An 11,069-nucleotide genomic window follows, 5' to 3' on the forward strand; every position below is an offset into this window, starting at 1 on the left:
TAGTCCATTTTCATACTGCTATGAAGAAATACCTGAGACTGTGTAATTTATGAAGAAAGAGGTTTAATGGACTCACAGTTCCACATGGCTGGGGAGGACTCACAATTATGGCAGAAGGCAAAGGAGAGGAGCAAAGACACATCTTATATGGTGGCAGGCAAGAGAGTGTATGCAGGGGAACTGCCCTTTATAAAACAATCAGATCTCATGAGAACTCACTATCATGAGAAGAGCATGGAGGAAACTGCCCCCATGATTCAATTACCTCCCTCCAGGTCCCTCCCATGACATGTGGGGAACTATAATGCAAGATGAGATTTGGGAACTACAATTCAATATGAGATTTGGGCGGGGACACAGCCAACCCATATCATAGAGTTTGGTCCCAGAGGAATGCAGAGATATGACAACAATGATCAGGCAGGTCAAGGTAGCTACGATGGGGGCCCGAGCCAATGAGTCCCATCCGGGAGGAACGGTGGAGGGGAGGGCATCATGTGGTATGGAGTCTGGCCACACTCTTCAGTACCGCAGCTGTAGCATCTATCCTTCAGACATACAAAAGTCCCTTGCTTCTCTTCTAAGGGGGCAGTGATACGTGGCACCAGGCTGTTTAGGGATCAAAGACTGATGGGGTTGCATGTGGCTTGAGAGGCACCTTTGTAGGGACTCCAAATGGTTCTCTGTGTCACTCTGGAGGCCCTGGTGGGGGATATGGAGATGACTGTCCTGTTCTCAGGATTGACAGTCTGTGGTTGAAGTATGGATCCACAGGGGACACTCAGTCACTCACTCTTTCCCCACATTCAGGAGTTTCCCCTGGCTCCACACTGGTCCCAGGTGGGCAGCTACCTGGACTCCTGGCTTTGCTCCTCTCTGTTCTCTGTGGGTCCTGTCGCTTACCTGGTGAATCCCAGCATGATCTTTTACACAATCCACTTGAGGAATTTGTATTAACTTGCTACTTTGTTTCCTCTCTGTGAGGGAGAGATGCACTAGCTGCTTCTAGTTAGCCGTGTTGACCTGGAACCCCCTGACTTTATAGGTTCTTTTTGAACTTATTTCACTGGCGTTTTAAAGTCTTTCTTATAAAAGTATTGCACAACATTTGTTAGATTTGGTATTTGGGCTTTTTTGGTCATGGTGGTGACACATAAAATTCAAGTGACTTTGCTAAATTCACTTATTATTTCTAGTTTAACTATACATTTGTTTTTTAATTGTTATAAAATACACAATATACAAAATTCATTATCTTAACCCTTTTAACATGTACAATTCACATAAATACATTCACGTTATTGTAAAACTAATCTCCAGAAGTCTTTTCATCTTGGAAAACTAAAACTCTGTACCAATGAAATGGAAACTTTCTGTGTTTCCTTCCCTCCTACCACCTGGCAACCACCATTGTACTTTATGAGTTTCACTATTCTAGGTATCTTATATAAATGGAACTCTAGAGTACTCTTCTTTTTGTGACTGTTTTACTTCACTTACTGTACTGTAATTAAGGTTTATACATGTTGTAGACTGTGTCTGAATTTCCTTCCTGTTTAAGACTAAATGATATTCCACTGTATGTATGTACTGCATTTTTTAAATCCATTCATCCATCAGTGGACACTTGAATTATTTCTATATTCATTTAGTTTTAATTTTTGCATACATAACCATGCTTTCAGCAAGGAAGGCATTTTTATTTAATTCTCAAAAATTTTTTTTGTTATTATTACACTGTCTAGGTTTTTCCTGTACACTATGAAGTACAGATGGTAATAGAATATAATCATTCCAATCTCAATGTGGAAAGCATGATGTTTGCTCCAGGTTCTTATAGAAAGTCTTTATTATATTAACAAAATACCCTTCAAGGACAGGTGTGGTGGCTCACGTTTGTAATCCCAGCACTTTGGGAAGCCAAAGAAGGCAGATCACTTGAGGTCAGGAGTTCAAGACCAGTCTGGCCAACATGGTGAAACCCCATCTCTACTAAAAATACAAAAATTAGCTGGGCATGGTTGTGCATGCCTGTAATCACAGCTACTTAGGAGGCTGAGGCAGGAGAATCGCTTGAATCCTGGAGACGGAGGTTGTAGTGAGCCAAGATCACGCCACTACAGTCCAGCCTGGGCAGCAGAGCGAGACACCATCTCAAAAACAAAAACCCTTTTGGTCCTGGTTAACTAAGAGGGCTTTTTACCCCCAACCATGAGTAGGTGTTGAATTTTATCAAATGTATTTTCCATATATTACAAATATCACTTAATTTTTCCCTTTGTTCTGTTAAAAAAAAAAGTGAATTACATGATTTTCAAACTGTTAACTACTCTTTTATTCTTATATTTTTTTTTTACATTTTACTTGACTTGGCCTTTGGTATCTGGAAATATTTAGAAAAGTTTCACCTGTGTTTAGAGAATTTAGCTTAGAATTTTTCCTTCTTATTAGCTTCATCTTACATTTATTATATGTGGTTTTTGTGGCCTTGTGAAATGAGTTGGGAGGAGTTTCCTCCTTTTCAATCTTCCGGAATAGTTTTATTAAGACTGGTGTTATTGGTCGGGCACGGTAGCTCACACCTGTAATCCTAGCACTTTGGGAGGCTGAAGCAGGCAGATCACAGGGTCAGGAGTTCGATACCAGTCTGGCCAATATGGTGAAACCCCGTCTCTACTAAAAATACAAAAATTAGCCAGGTGTGGTGGTGCATGCCTGTAATCTCAGCTATTAGGGAGGCTGAGGCAGGAGAATCATGTGAACCTGGGAGTTGGAGGTTATAGTGAGCTGAGATTATGCCACTGCATTCCAGCCTCAGCAACAGGGCAAGACTGTCTCAATACTACCCCCCCCCCCTTTTTTTTTTTTTTTTAAGTCTCTTAGACCTGGTGTTTCCTTAGTCAAAAAATGTTAATTTATATATATGTATGTATGTGTATATATGACTACTGAGTTCTCTTTCCTCTTTTGTCAGTTTTGGCAATTTTGTATTTTTCAAAAACATTTGTTCTTTTCATCTATATGTGGAAATGTATTATAAAGTTGTGCAGAGTATTGTGCTTTAATGTTTGCAATGTCTGCATGATCTATTCTGCTATCTCCTTTTATATTTGCAATACTGATATTTTGTTTCTTCTCTATTTTTTCCATTAATTGATAATTCTAGGAATTTAGCAACTTTATCACTTTTTTCAAACAACCAACTTTTGACTTTGAGGTTTTTCTCTGGTTTTATACTTATCGTCTATTTTATTATTTTCTGTTATTTATCATTTTGTTACTTCTATTTTCTTTGGTTTAATTATTTTTTCTAACTTCTTCAGATGGATAATAAAATAATTGACTTTTTAGTTTTTATTTTTTTTCTAATGTATCTCTATAAATTTCACTGAAAGCATGATTATAGCTTTCTCCTTTTGGTGATTATAGCTGTATTCCATAAATATTTGTAAGCTGTATTTACATAGCCATCCAATTTTAAATGTTCTCTAATTGTCTGGAAACTGTCTTTGCAAAAATTTTAACTGAGGAAATTATGACAGTGAAAGAGATCAGACCTAATCTACTCCATCTTGCCTCCAAACTTTTAAGCTGTCCTTGTTCATTCCTGGGCATAGGCCGAACTAACCTTGGGAAGGAATTTAGTTTATGGTTCAACTCTGAAATAAAATGGATAATAACCCTTTCCCAAAAAGATCCCCTTCTTGCGTGGGGACCCATCTTCCTTTGCAGGACTAACACATTAGCTACAAGATTAGAATTTACAGTTTAGGGGTCATGCAGCCTCTGGCTGCAGGAGTCCAAACCTCCCAAATTGTTCCTGGGGATCACATCATTATTGTAAAACCTCAGATCAATGCATCAGATATTTTACAGACCCTGCACTAGATGGATCAGCTGACACCACCTAGACCTAAAATCTGGATCAAACACTTGTATCATCCCACCCAGGAACAAAAAGTCAGCAAGAAAATCTCACTTCAACCCCTCTGATTCCATCTCCAACCTGACCAATCAGTACTCCCCACTTCCCCGAGTCCCAACCCACCAAATTATCTTTAAAAACTCCGATGTTTGAATGCTCGAGCAGACTGATTTGAGTAATAAAAACCTCTGGTCTCCTGTACAGCTGGCTCTGTGTGAATTGCTCTTTTGTTGCAATTCCCTTTTCTTGATAAATCAGCTCTGTCTAGGCAGCAGGCAAGCTGAACTCATTGGTAGTTACAGTCCTTGTTTATTTTTGACCCATGGTATATTTAATAGTGTAATGCATAATTCCCAACTATTTAGATATTTTCTAGTTATCTTTGTTAATTCTAGTTTAACTTCGCTGTTTTAAAATAATATACTCTGTTTGATTTCAACCTTTTGAGATTTCTGAGGCTTCCATTATGTCCCCAGCATCAGGATTATTTACCAAAACTGAATCTATTCTGTAACTTAAAGAAATCCGATCCTCAACTGTGTCTTCTTCCTATTAAGTTTCTGTTTTGATTTTTTAAATTTGTTATTGTGTTTTTTATAACTAGTATTTCTATTTACTTTTTAATAAATTGTTTCTAGTTTTCTTCTGATGTGTTATATGTTGTTTTACAATTTCATGACAACTTGATTTTAATATTCTGTTTCTATATTCTAGAATTTTGTGCTTCATGTTTAAAAATGTATTTTCTTTTCTGTTATCTATAGTAACTTTTATTTAATGCCAAACATTGTGTATGAAAAATGTTTTCTTGCTATGGATGATATTATATTCTTCTAAAGAGGGTGTAATTTTGCTTCTGGCAGGCTAGCTTAGGGATTAATCACTTAACAGTTAACCCTAGCATTATGTAAATTTTGTGAGTTGTGAAGGATGGCTTATGTCTTTCACTCACATTCCTAAGTTGTAGTTCTTTAAGATTTCCTTTTTCTTTTCTCTGTTTTTTTTCTTTTTCTTTTTCTTTTTTTTTTTTTTTGAGACAGAGTCTCGCTCTGTCTCCCAGGCTGGAATGCAGTGGCATGATCTCGGCTCACTGCAAGCATCACCTCCCGGGTTTATGCCATTCTCCTGCCTCGGCCTCCTGAGTAGCTGGGACTACAGGTGCCGGCCACCACGCCTGGCTAATTTTTTTGTATTTTTAGTAGAGACAGAGTTTCACCGGGTATTAACCAAGATAGTCTTGATCTCCTGACCTCGTAATCCGCCTGCCTCAGCCTTCCAAAGTGCTGGGATTATAGACGTGAGCCACTGCGCCCGGCCCAAGGTTTTTAACTGAAATCCTGAGTTGTTTGCCCAAAATTCTCCTTGTTCACTTTGAACAATTATTTTGTCCCATCACCCCCGTAAAATGGCCAGAAGCTCTGCCCAGTTTCTCAGGCGTTAAGCTATCATTTGCTTACCACCTTTCCATTCTACCAGATACCACATGTTAATTGGCAAATGCCTCAAGAGGAAAAAATGCTTAAATGTTGGGCGCACCTCAGTGTGTTTTCCTTTAGTCCTTGATGTTTATAACTTTCCTAAACCTAAATATGTCTAGAAGATTGGTCTATCTGCATCAACCTAGTCTGTCTTTAACAGAAGTAGAAAAATAATTGACAGCTTCTTGAGGACAGATTTCATGTATGCCTTCAAGTCTCCACTCTAGAATACCTTGCAGATGCCAACAAATGATTTAGAATGCTGTTCTACAGTAATAAATATCCATTCGTTAATTAATACTTTTCTCATTGAAATGTTAATTCAGCATTACACAACCACTGTAATGAGGAAAATAATGCAAAGAAATATAACCAATTTATTACTCTCCCTAATTACTTTCTTCTTTCCATAAAATCATAATTAAATCAATGTTAGTAGCCTTTATATTTTCTTTTAGCCCATGCCCATACAAAATTGTATAAGTATATATACATATACAGACTTTTGGTTTGTTTCTTTTAACAAAAATGGATCTTTTTTTCTCACTTGCTTTTTTTTTTTTTTAAATCTGAGAGCAGATACTGTTTATTAACTCACCACATTAGAAAAATCATCATGGTAGACACTGTAGTTCATTCTTATAAGCCTGTTGATCTGTTGCTCCCTGTTGCCAGGATCATCACCTTCTACAAAATAGGTCGTCTTGTTTTAATTCCACCTCATGGAGAGGATAATTTGAAGGCCCACAGGAAGTCGTTTGCTTCTTAAAGCATTTTCCAACAGTTTGGATCTCATGAATCAGTTCCTCCGTGAAGATGATGCCATACTTAGCAAGAGATCGAGCAATCAAAGTGTTACCTGTCAAAGCAATTTGCTTCTTATTGATTTTGCAATAACCATCCTTGTAGATTAGTTCATTTACTGACTTCAGATTTGGGTACCCCCATGCAATATATGGTTTTACAATCCTCAGAATGTTAAATGAACCTTGTTGAACTTCGTAAAGGTTCCATTGAAGATTTGATGAAGGTGAAGAAGCTGCAACACCTTTCGGACATTTGGGCTCACACCATTCATACCTCTGATCCTGACCACATTGTTTTGGGTTCTGCAGGTTCGTAGAAGTTGCACCTTTTCTTGCCATCCTACCTATTCGAATTTCTGTGCTGTACATCTGCCTATATTCCTTGTGATAATGCTTCTCTTTTTTCACAGATAAGCTTCCCCCTTGCCTTTTGAAGCATCTTTTGGGCAAACTTCTTTATCGGGTGCTTGATCTTCAGCTCTGTGAAATCCCTTTGCTTTTTCTTAAGGGTTTCTGGCACAGCAGGAACCACCTTCTTCTCTTTTACATCCTCCATGGTTCCAGCCATAAAACAGGGTGCTTTTCTTATTTAAAATATATCCTCTGTTTCCTCCACATTAACAAAAAAGAGATCTGATTCCTTTCTATGATTTTAATATTATCTAATATGAATTTTATCAATTTCAACACTCACATTAACCAACCATGTTGTGTTTTGTGGGGACAATGTAAAATTTTTATTTCAGGCTTCTATCAATTTTTTAAATATTGACTCTTGAATATCTAAAAATTTCTTAAAGTTTATTTCAAAAATATAGTTATTTTAGATGGATGGGTAGGCAGGCAGATAGACTAATTGAAGGCTTATAAAATTTGTGTCTTCTTTTGGTCACCACCTACTTTGAAATCTCTGTTCTGTTTCTATTTTCTTTTAATCCAGACTATTTTTTTGGATAGGGTAGATTGGCACTGTAATTTATGAATCATTTTTCATCCTCATAGTTTTGCCTTTTCTGGAATGTTATATTGCATCACCCTAGAAAGAAAACTCAAAAGATATGGAAACCAGAGGTCTGTGCTCAAGCTATCCCTTTGCTAAAGTTCTAATTTGTACTTTCCTTTAATTTATGGATCATCAGTGTGTGTATACATCACAGCTCTCACTCTTAGGACAATTTCCAATGTATGCCGTTTAATTATATCTTGATTAGTTAGGTGTATTTCCCCTCTATAATCCTTTTTCTAAACAAGTTCCCTACTGTCTAATTAGAGATGCCTAGAAACAGGGCCACCTCTAGGGTCAGCAGGACAACAGGCAAATATTTGATACAGGGTCCTTTCTGTATCTGCAACATGATTTTAAAATGCCTTATAATACTCATGGGTTTATATTAGGCATAGAGACTTATAAAGATGGTTTTTAATAGTGGACAAAAATTAGGCACTTATCAACTTATTTATTATCCAGTTAGTGCACATGATTGTTTTTTGTGGTATCCAAACACCATCTTCTTCTGTTCAGGCTCCCTAAGTATTTTGTGTGAGTTGTCAAATGACCATACAGGCTAATTTCATATTTCTCACCTTCAGAAAATAGAGGACATTATTGTTATTAACCACAATGTTGTGGCTTTTTGGGACCTGTTTGTATTAACAGTTTCTTGCCCCTGCAAAATCTTAATACCATTGACTTAATGCTGGTCACATTGCTACTTATGATGGCGCATCATTCATTATGCTGCAAATGAATGCTAGTATTCAGTGGCTCTCTAAAAGCTAGAGTTAAGCATTACTGGCAATTTTCCAGAGTATTCAGAAAAATATGAACAATTATTTTCTAGTCATGTTAAGTGTCCTATTGGAATTTTATAGTATAAACTATACATCTTCCACCTACATATTCTTCATGATACAGTAGATTATAGTCACTGCATTCCTAGAATTTGATGTCTCTCAATGCTGACCACACTGTTACCTTTCCTACATGGCCACAAGCAGGGAGGATAAGCAAGAGTCCACATGCAGAACAAACAGAGCATCCCATTTGCACAAGGTATATACATCCTTGACTGTCACAGCTTAGTATTAAACTAGGAGAGCATGATGTTACCCATTGGTGAAGACAAGAGATATCTACTAGAGGCCCATTGGTATTGCAAAGTAACAGTCCTGAATGGCCTTAGAGAAGATAAGTATGACCTCTTCTGGAAGACTGTCTGACACATTAGATGGAGCCAGTGAAGCAGGTAGAGGGATACTCACAAACTACAAATACTAGGATCAGTTGAAAGTAAAATGATTGGTAGAAAAACACATACCGTGTAAAAAATAATTGAAAGAAAGTAGTGTAGCTCAATTAATATTAAAGTAAAACTTAAGGCAAGGAGAATTACTAGAGATTAAAAAAGAGATTTCATAATGATAAAAAGTAAAAAGTCAATACAGTTGAAAAATACAACAAAATAAATGTGTGTTTAATAAAATATCTTTAAAGAATATTTGAACCATGTGCTTGCAAGTAAAATATGTGATTATGGAGTTATCACTGAATATGCCCATAATGTTTTGAAAATAGAGAGCTAACTTTGACCTTTTAAGTACTTGAGAAACACATTTGTTACCCACCTCTCCACTGGTCTGGTTTCCTATTCGCTGAAGTGAGAACTACCGGCCTGAAACATACTCTGAGGTTATTGACTGTAATTCATGTAATTGCCACCAGATGGTAGTGGTTATCTGCTTAAAGTGTACACTGAACAATTAAAATTTCACAAATGCCAATAGCAAGCAAAGGTATGGAGAAAACAACCACTTGCCCTTGAACACCATAACCTAGTTAGTTGTATAGAACGTTTTGTTTTACAGATACTTTAAGGACTTAACACATGCCAATCTAGTAGGAATCAAGAAGTGATACAACTCTTGCTTTCAAGGAGATTATGAATTAGTGGAACATACTGATGAGTCTACAGGGAATGACAATATTGTGTGATAAGAGCCTTGAGAAAACAGAAGAATTCTATATAGCATACAAATCTGATCTGACTGAGGTCAAGGCTTTTTCTGTAAGGCATGGTTCTCTATAATATATGACCACTACCATGTGGTAGAAGCTATTGATTGCAGGCAAAGTATCAAAGAAAACTAATGGGTAGTAAGAGTTAGCTGGCAAAATATACGAAAAGAAGAGTACTCCAAAAAGAGAAATAACATGTGCAAAGCCCCAGAGGTTTTGTGTGTGTGTGTGTGTGTGTGTATGTGTGTATGATACTAAAAATGATTTATGATGGCTGAGCACAAAAAAACCCTCAAATAATTTAATTAAGTTATATGGAAATATAACCTGGAACAATATTTAAAAATTGCATAAGACCCCAGGCCCCAACTATTTTGCAGGTACTTTTTACCAAATATTTAAGGAATGCATACTTACTACTTATCACTCCTTATAAAATTGTTACAGCAAACAGAAGATGCAAAAAGGATGATGGAATATCCAACTAATATCAAGAGACTAGTTAAATTCTATTACAAAGTCAGATGTAAGAAAAAAACACTTATAGATTTAGAATTTCCAGGTTCTGTTCTGGCACATAGGGAGCTTACAAGTCATTACTGCATCCTAACATATAAAAAGCTGAACAGACTAAAGAAATCAACAGCTCATTTTAGATCCATCAGAGAAGTATGATTACAGAGCAAACCACTACCCCCCAAAATTAGCAAGATAGACAGGCACAAAGAGAAAATCACAACTTAATGACCATAAGCAGAATCCTCCCCTAGAACTAGTACTGGGATAGGAAAACCTGAACTGTAATTGGTAAGTTGCTGGAAGCCTAAAATAGAGAGCACCTGGGAGATAAGTGCTCCAGAAGGACCCAGTCATGGGAAGGTGGGTGATATGGTTTGGGTCTGTGTCCCCACCCAAATCTCATGTCAAATGGTAATCTCCAAAGTTGTAAGTGGGGCCTGGTGGGAAATGATTGGATCATAGGGGCCAATTTCCCCTTTGGTGCTGTTCTTGTGATAGTGAATGAGTTAGGTATTATGAAATCTCACAATTTAAAAGTGTGTAGCACCTCTCCAATCTCTCACCTTATCTTCTGCTCTGGCCCTGTGAAGACATACCTGCTTCTCCTTTGCCTTCTGCCATAATTGTGTTTCCTGAGGCCTCTGCAGCCATGCTTCCTGTATAGCCTGTGGAACCATGAACCAATTAAACCTCTTTTCTTTATAAATAACCCAGTCTCAGGTAGTTCTTTATAGCTATGTGAGAACAGACTAATACAGTGAGGGAGGTCATACTTTTATGAGTTTTAACTCTACAAGGTCTCGCTGTGAAGATCAGAGCAAAACTCTCTCAGGCTTCTAGAAGGAGAAGGGGAAAACAACCACTCTGAAATACCTCAGAACATTCAGTTCTTCTTAATAAGGCCTGGCCTTGGGAAAAACTATTTTACCAGAGTGCAATCATTGTGGCTTCATTAGAGGCTAACCAACATGGAGAAAGAGAAATACCCAACTCCAGCCCCCTGTAGCAATCCTGCACTACCAAAACAAGCTAAGAGCGCTTGTGAAATTCATAGCTAAGGGGCACAGGCTGACTCAAAGACTCAAAGAATGCTTCCCCTCCCTGCATACCTTACCACTACATCAATAAAGGTCTGTTCAGTGTTACTTTTACCCAATACATCCTGTCGATCTTTTGACAAAAAATTACAAGGAATACTCAAAGGCAAAAACCACAGTTTGAAGCAAGGCAGAGCAAGCATCAGAATCAGACCCAGCTATGGCAGAGATGTTGGAATTATCAGACCATAGATATAAAACAACTATGACTAATATGCTAAGGGATCT

The 11,069-nt window shown here is 37.4% G+C and overlaps 1 pseudogene; it reads right to left on the minus strand.

Moving 5' to 3' along the window:
* Nucleotides 1–5,992: 5,992 nt before the first annotated feature.
* LOC103217202 (large ribosomal subunit protein uL30 pseudogene) lies at nucleotides 5,993–6,765 on the minus strand (annotated as a pseudogene).
* Nucleotides 6,766–11,069: the final 4,304 nt, after the last annotated feature.

Source organism: Chlorocebus sabaeus, chromosome 10 (assembly GCF_047675955.1).
Source record: "Chlorocebus sabaeus isolate Y175 chromosome 10, mChlSab1.0.hap1, whole genome shotgun sequence".
NCBI classification, from domain to species: Eukaryota; Metazoa; Chordata; class Mammalia; order Primates; family Cercopithecidae; genus Chlorocebus; species Chlorocebus sabaeus.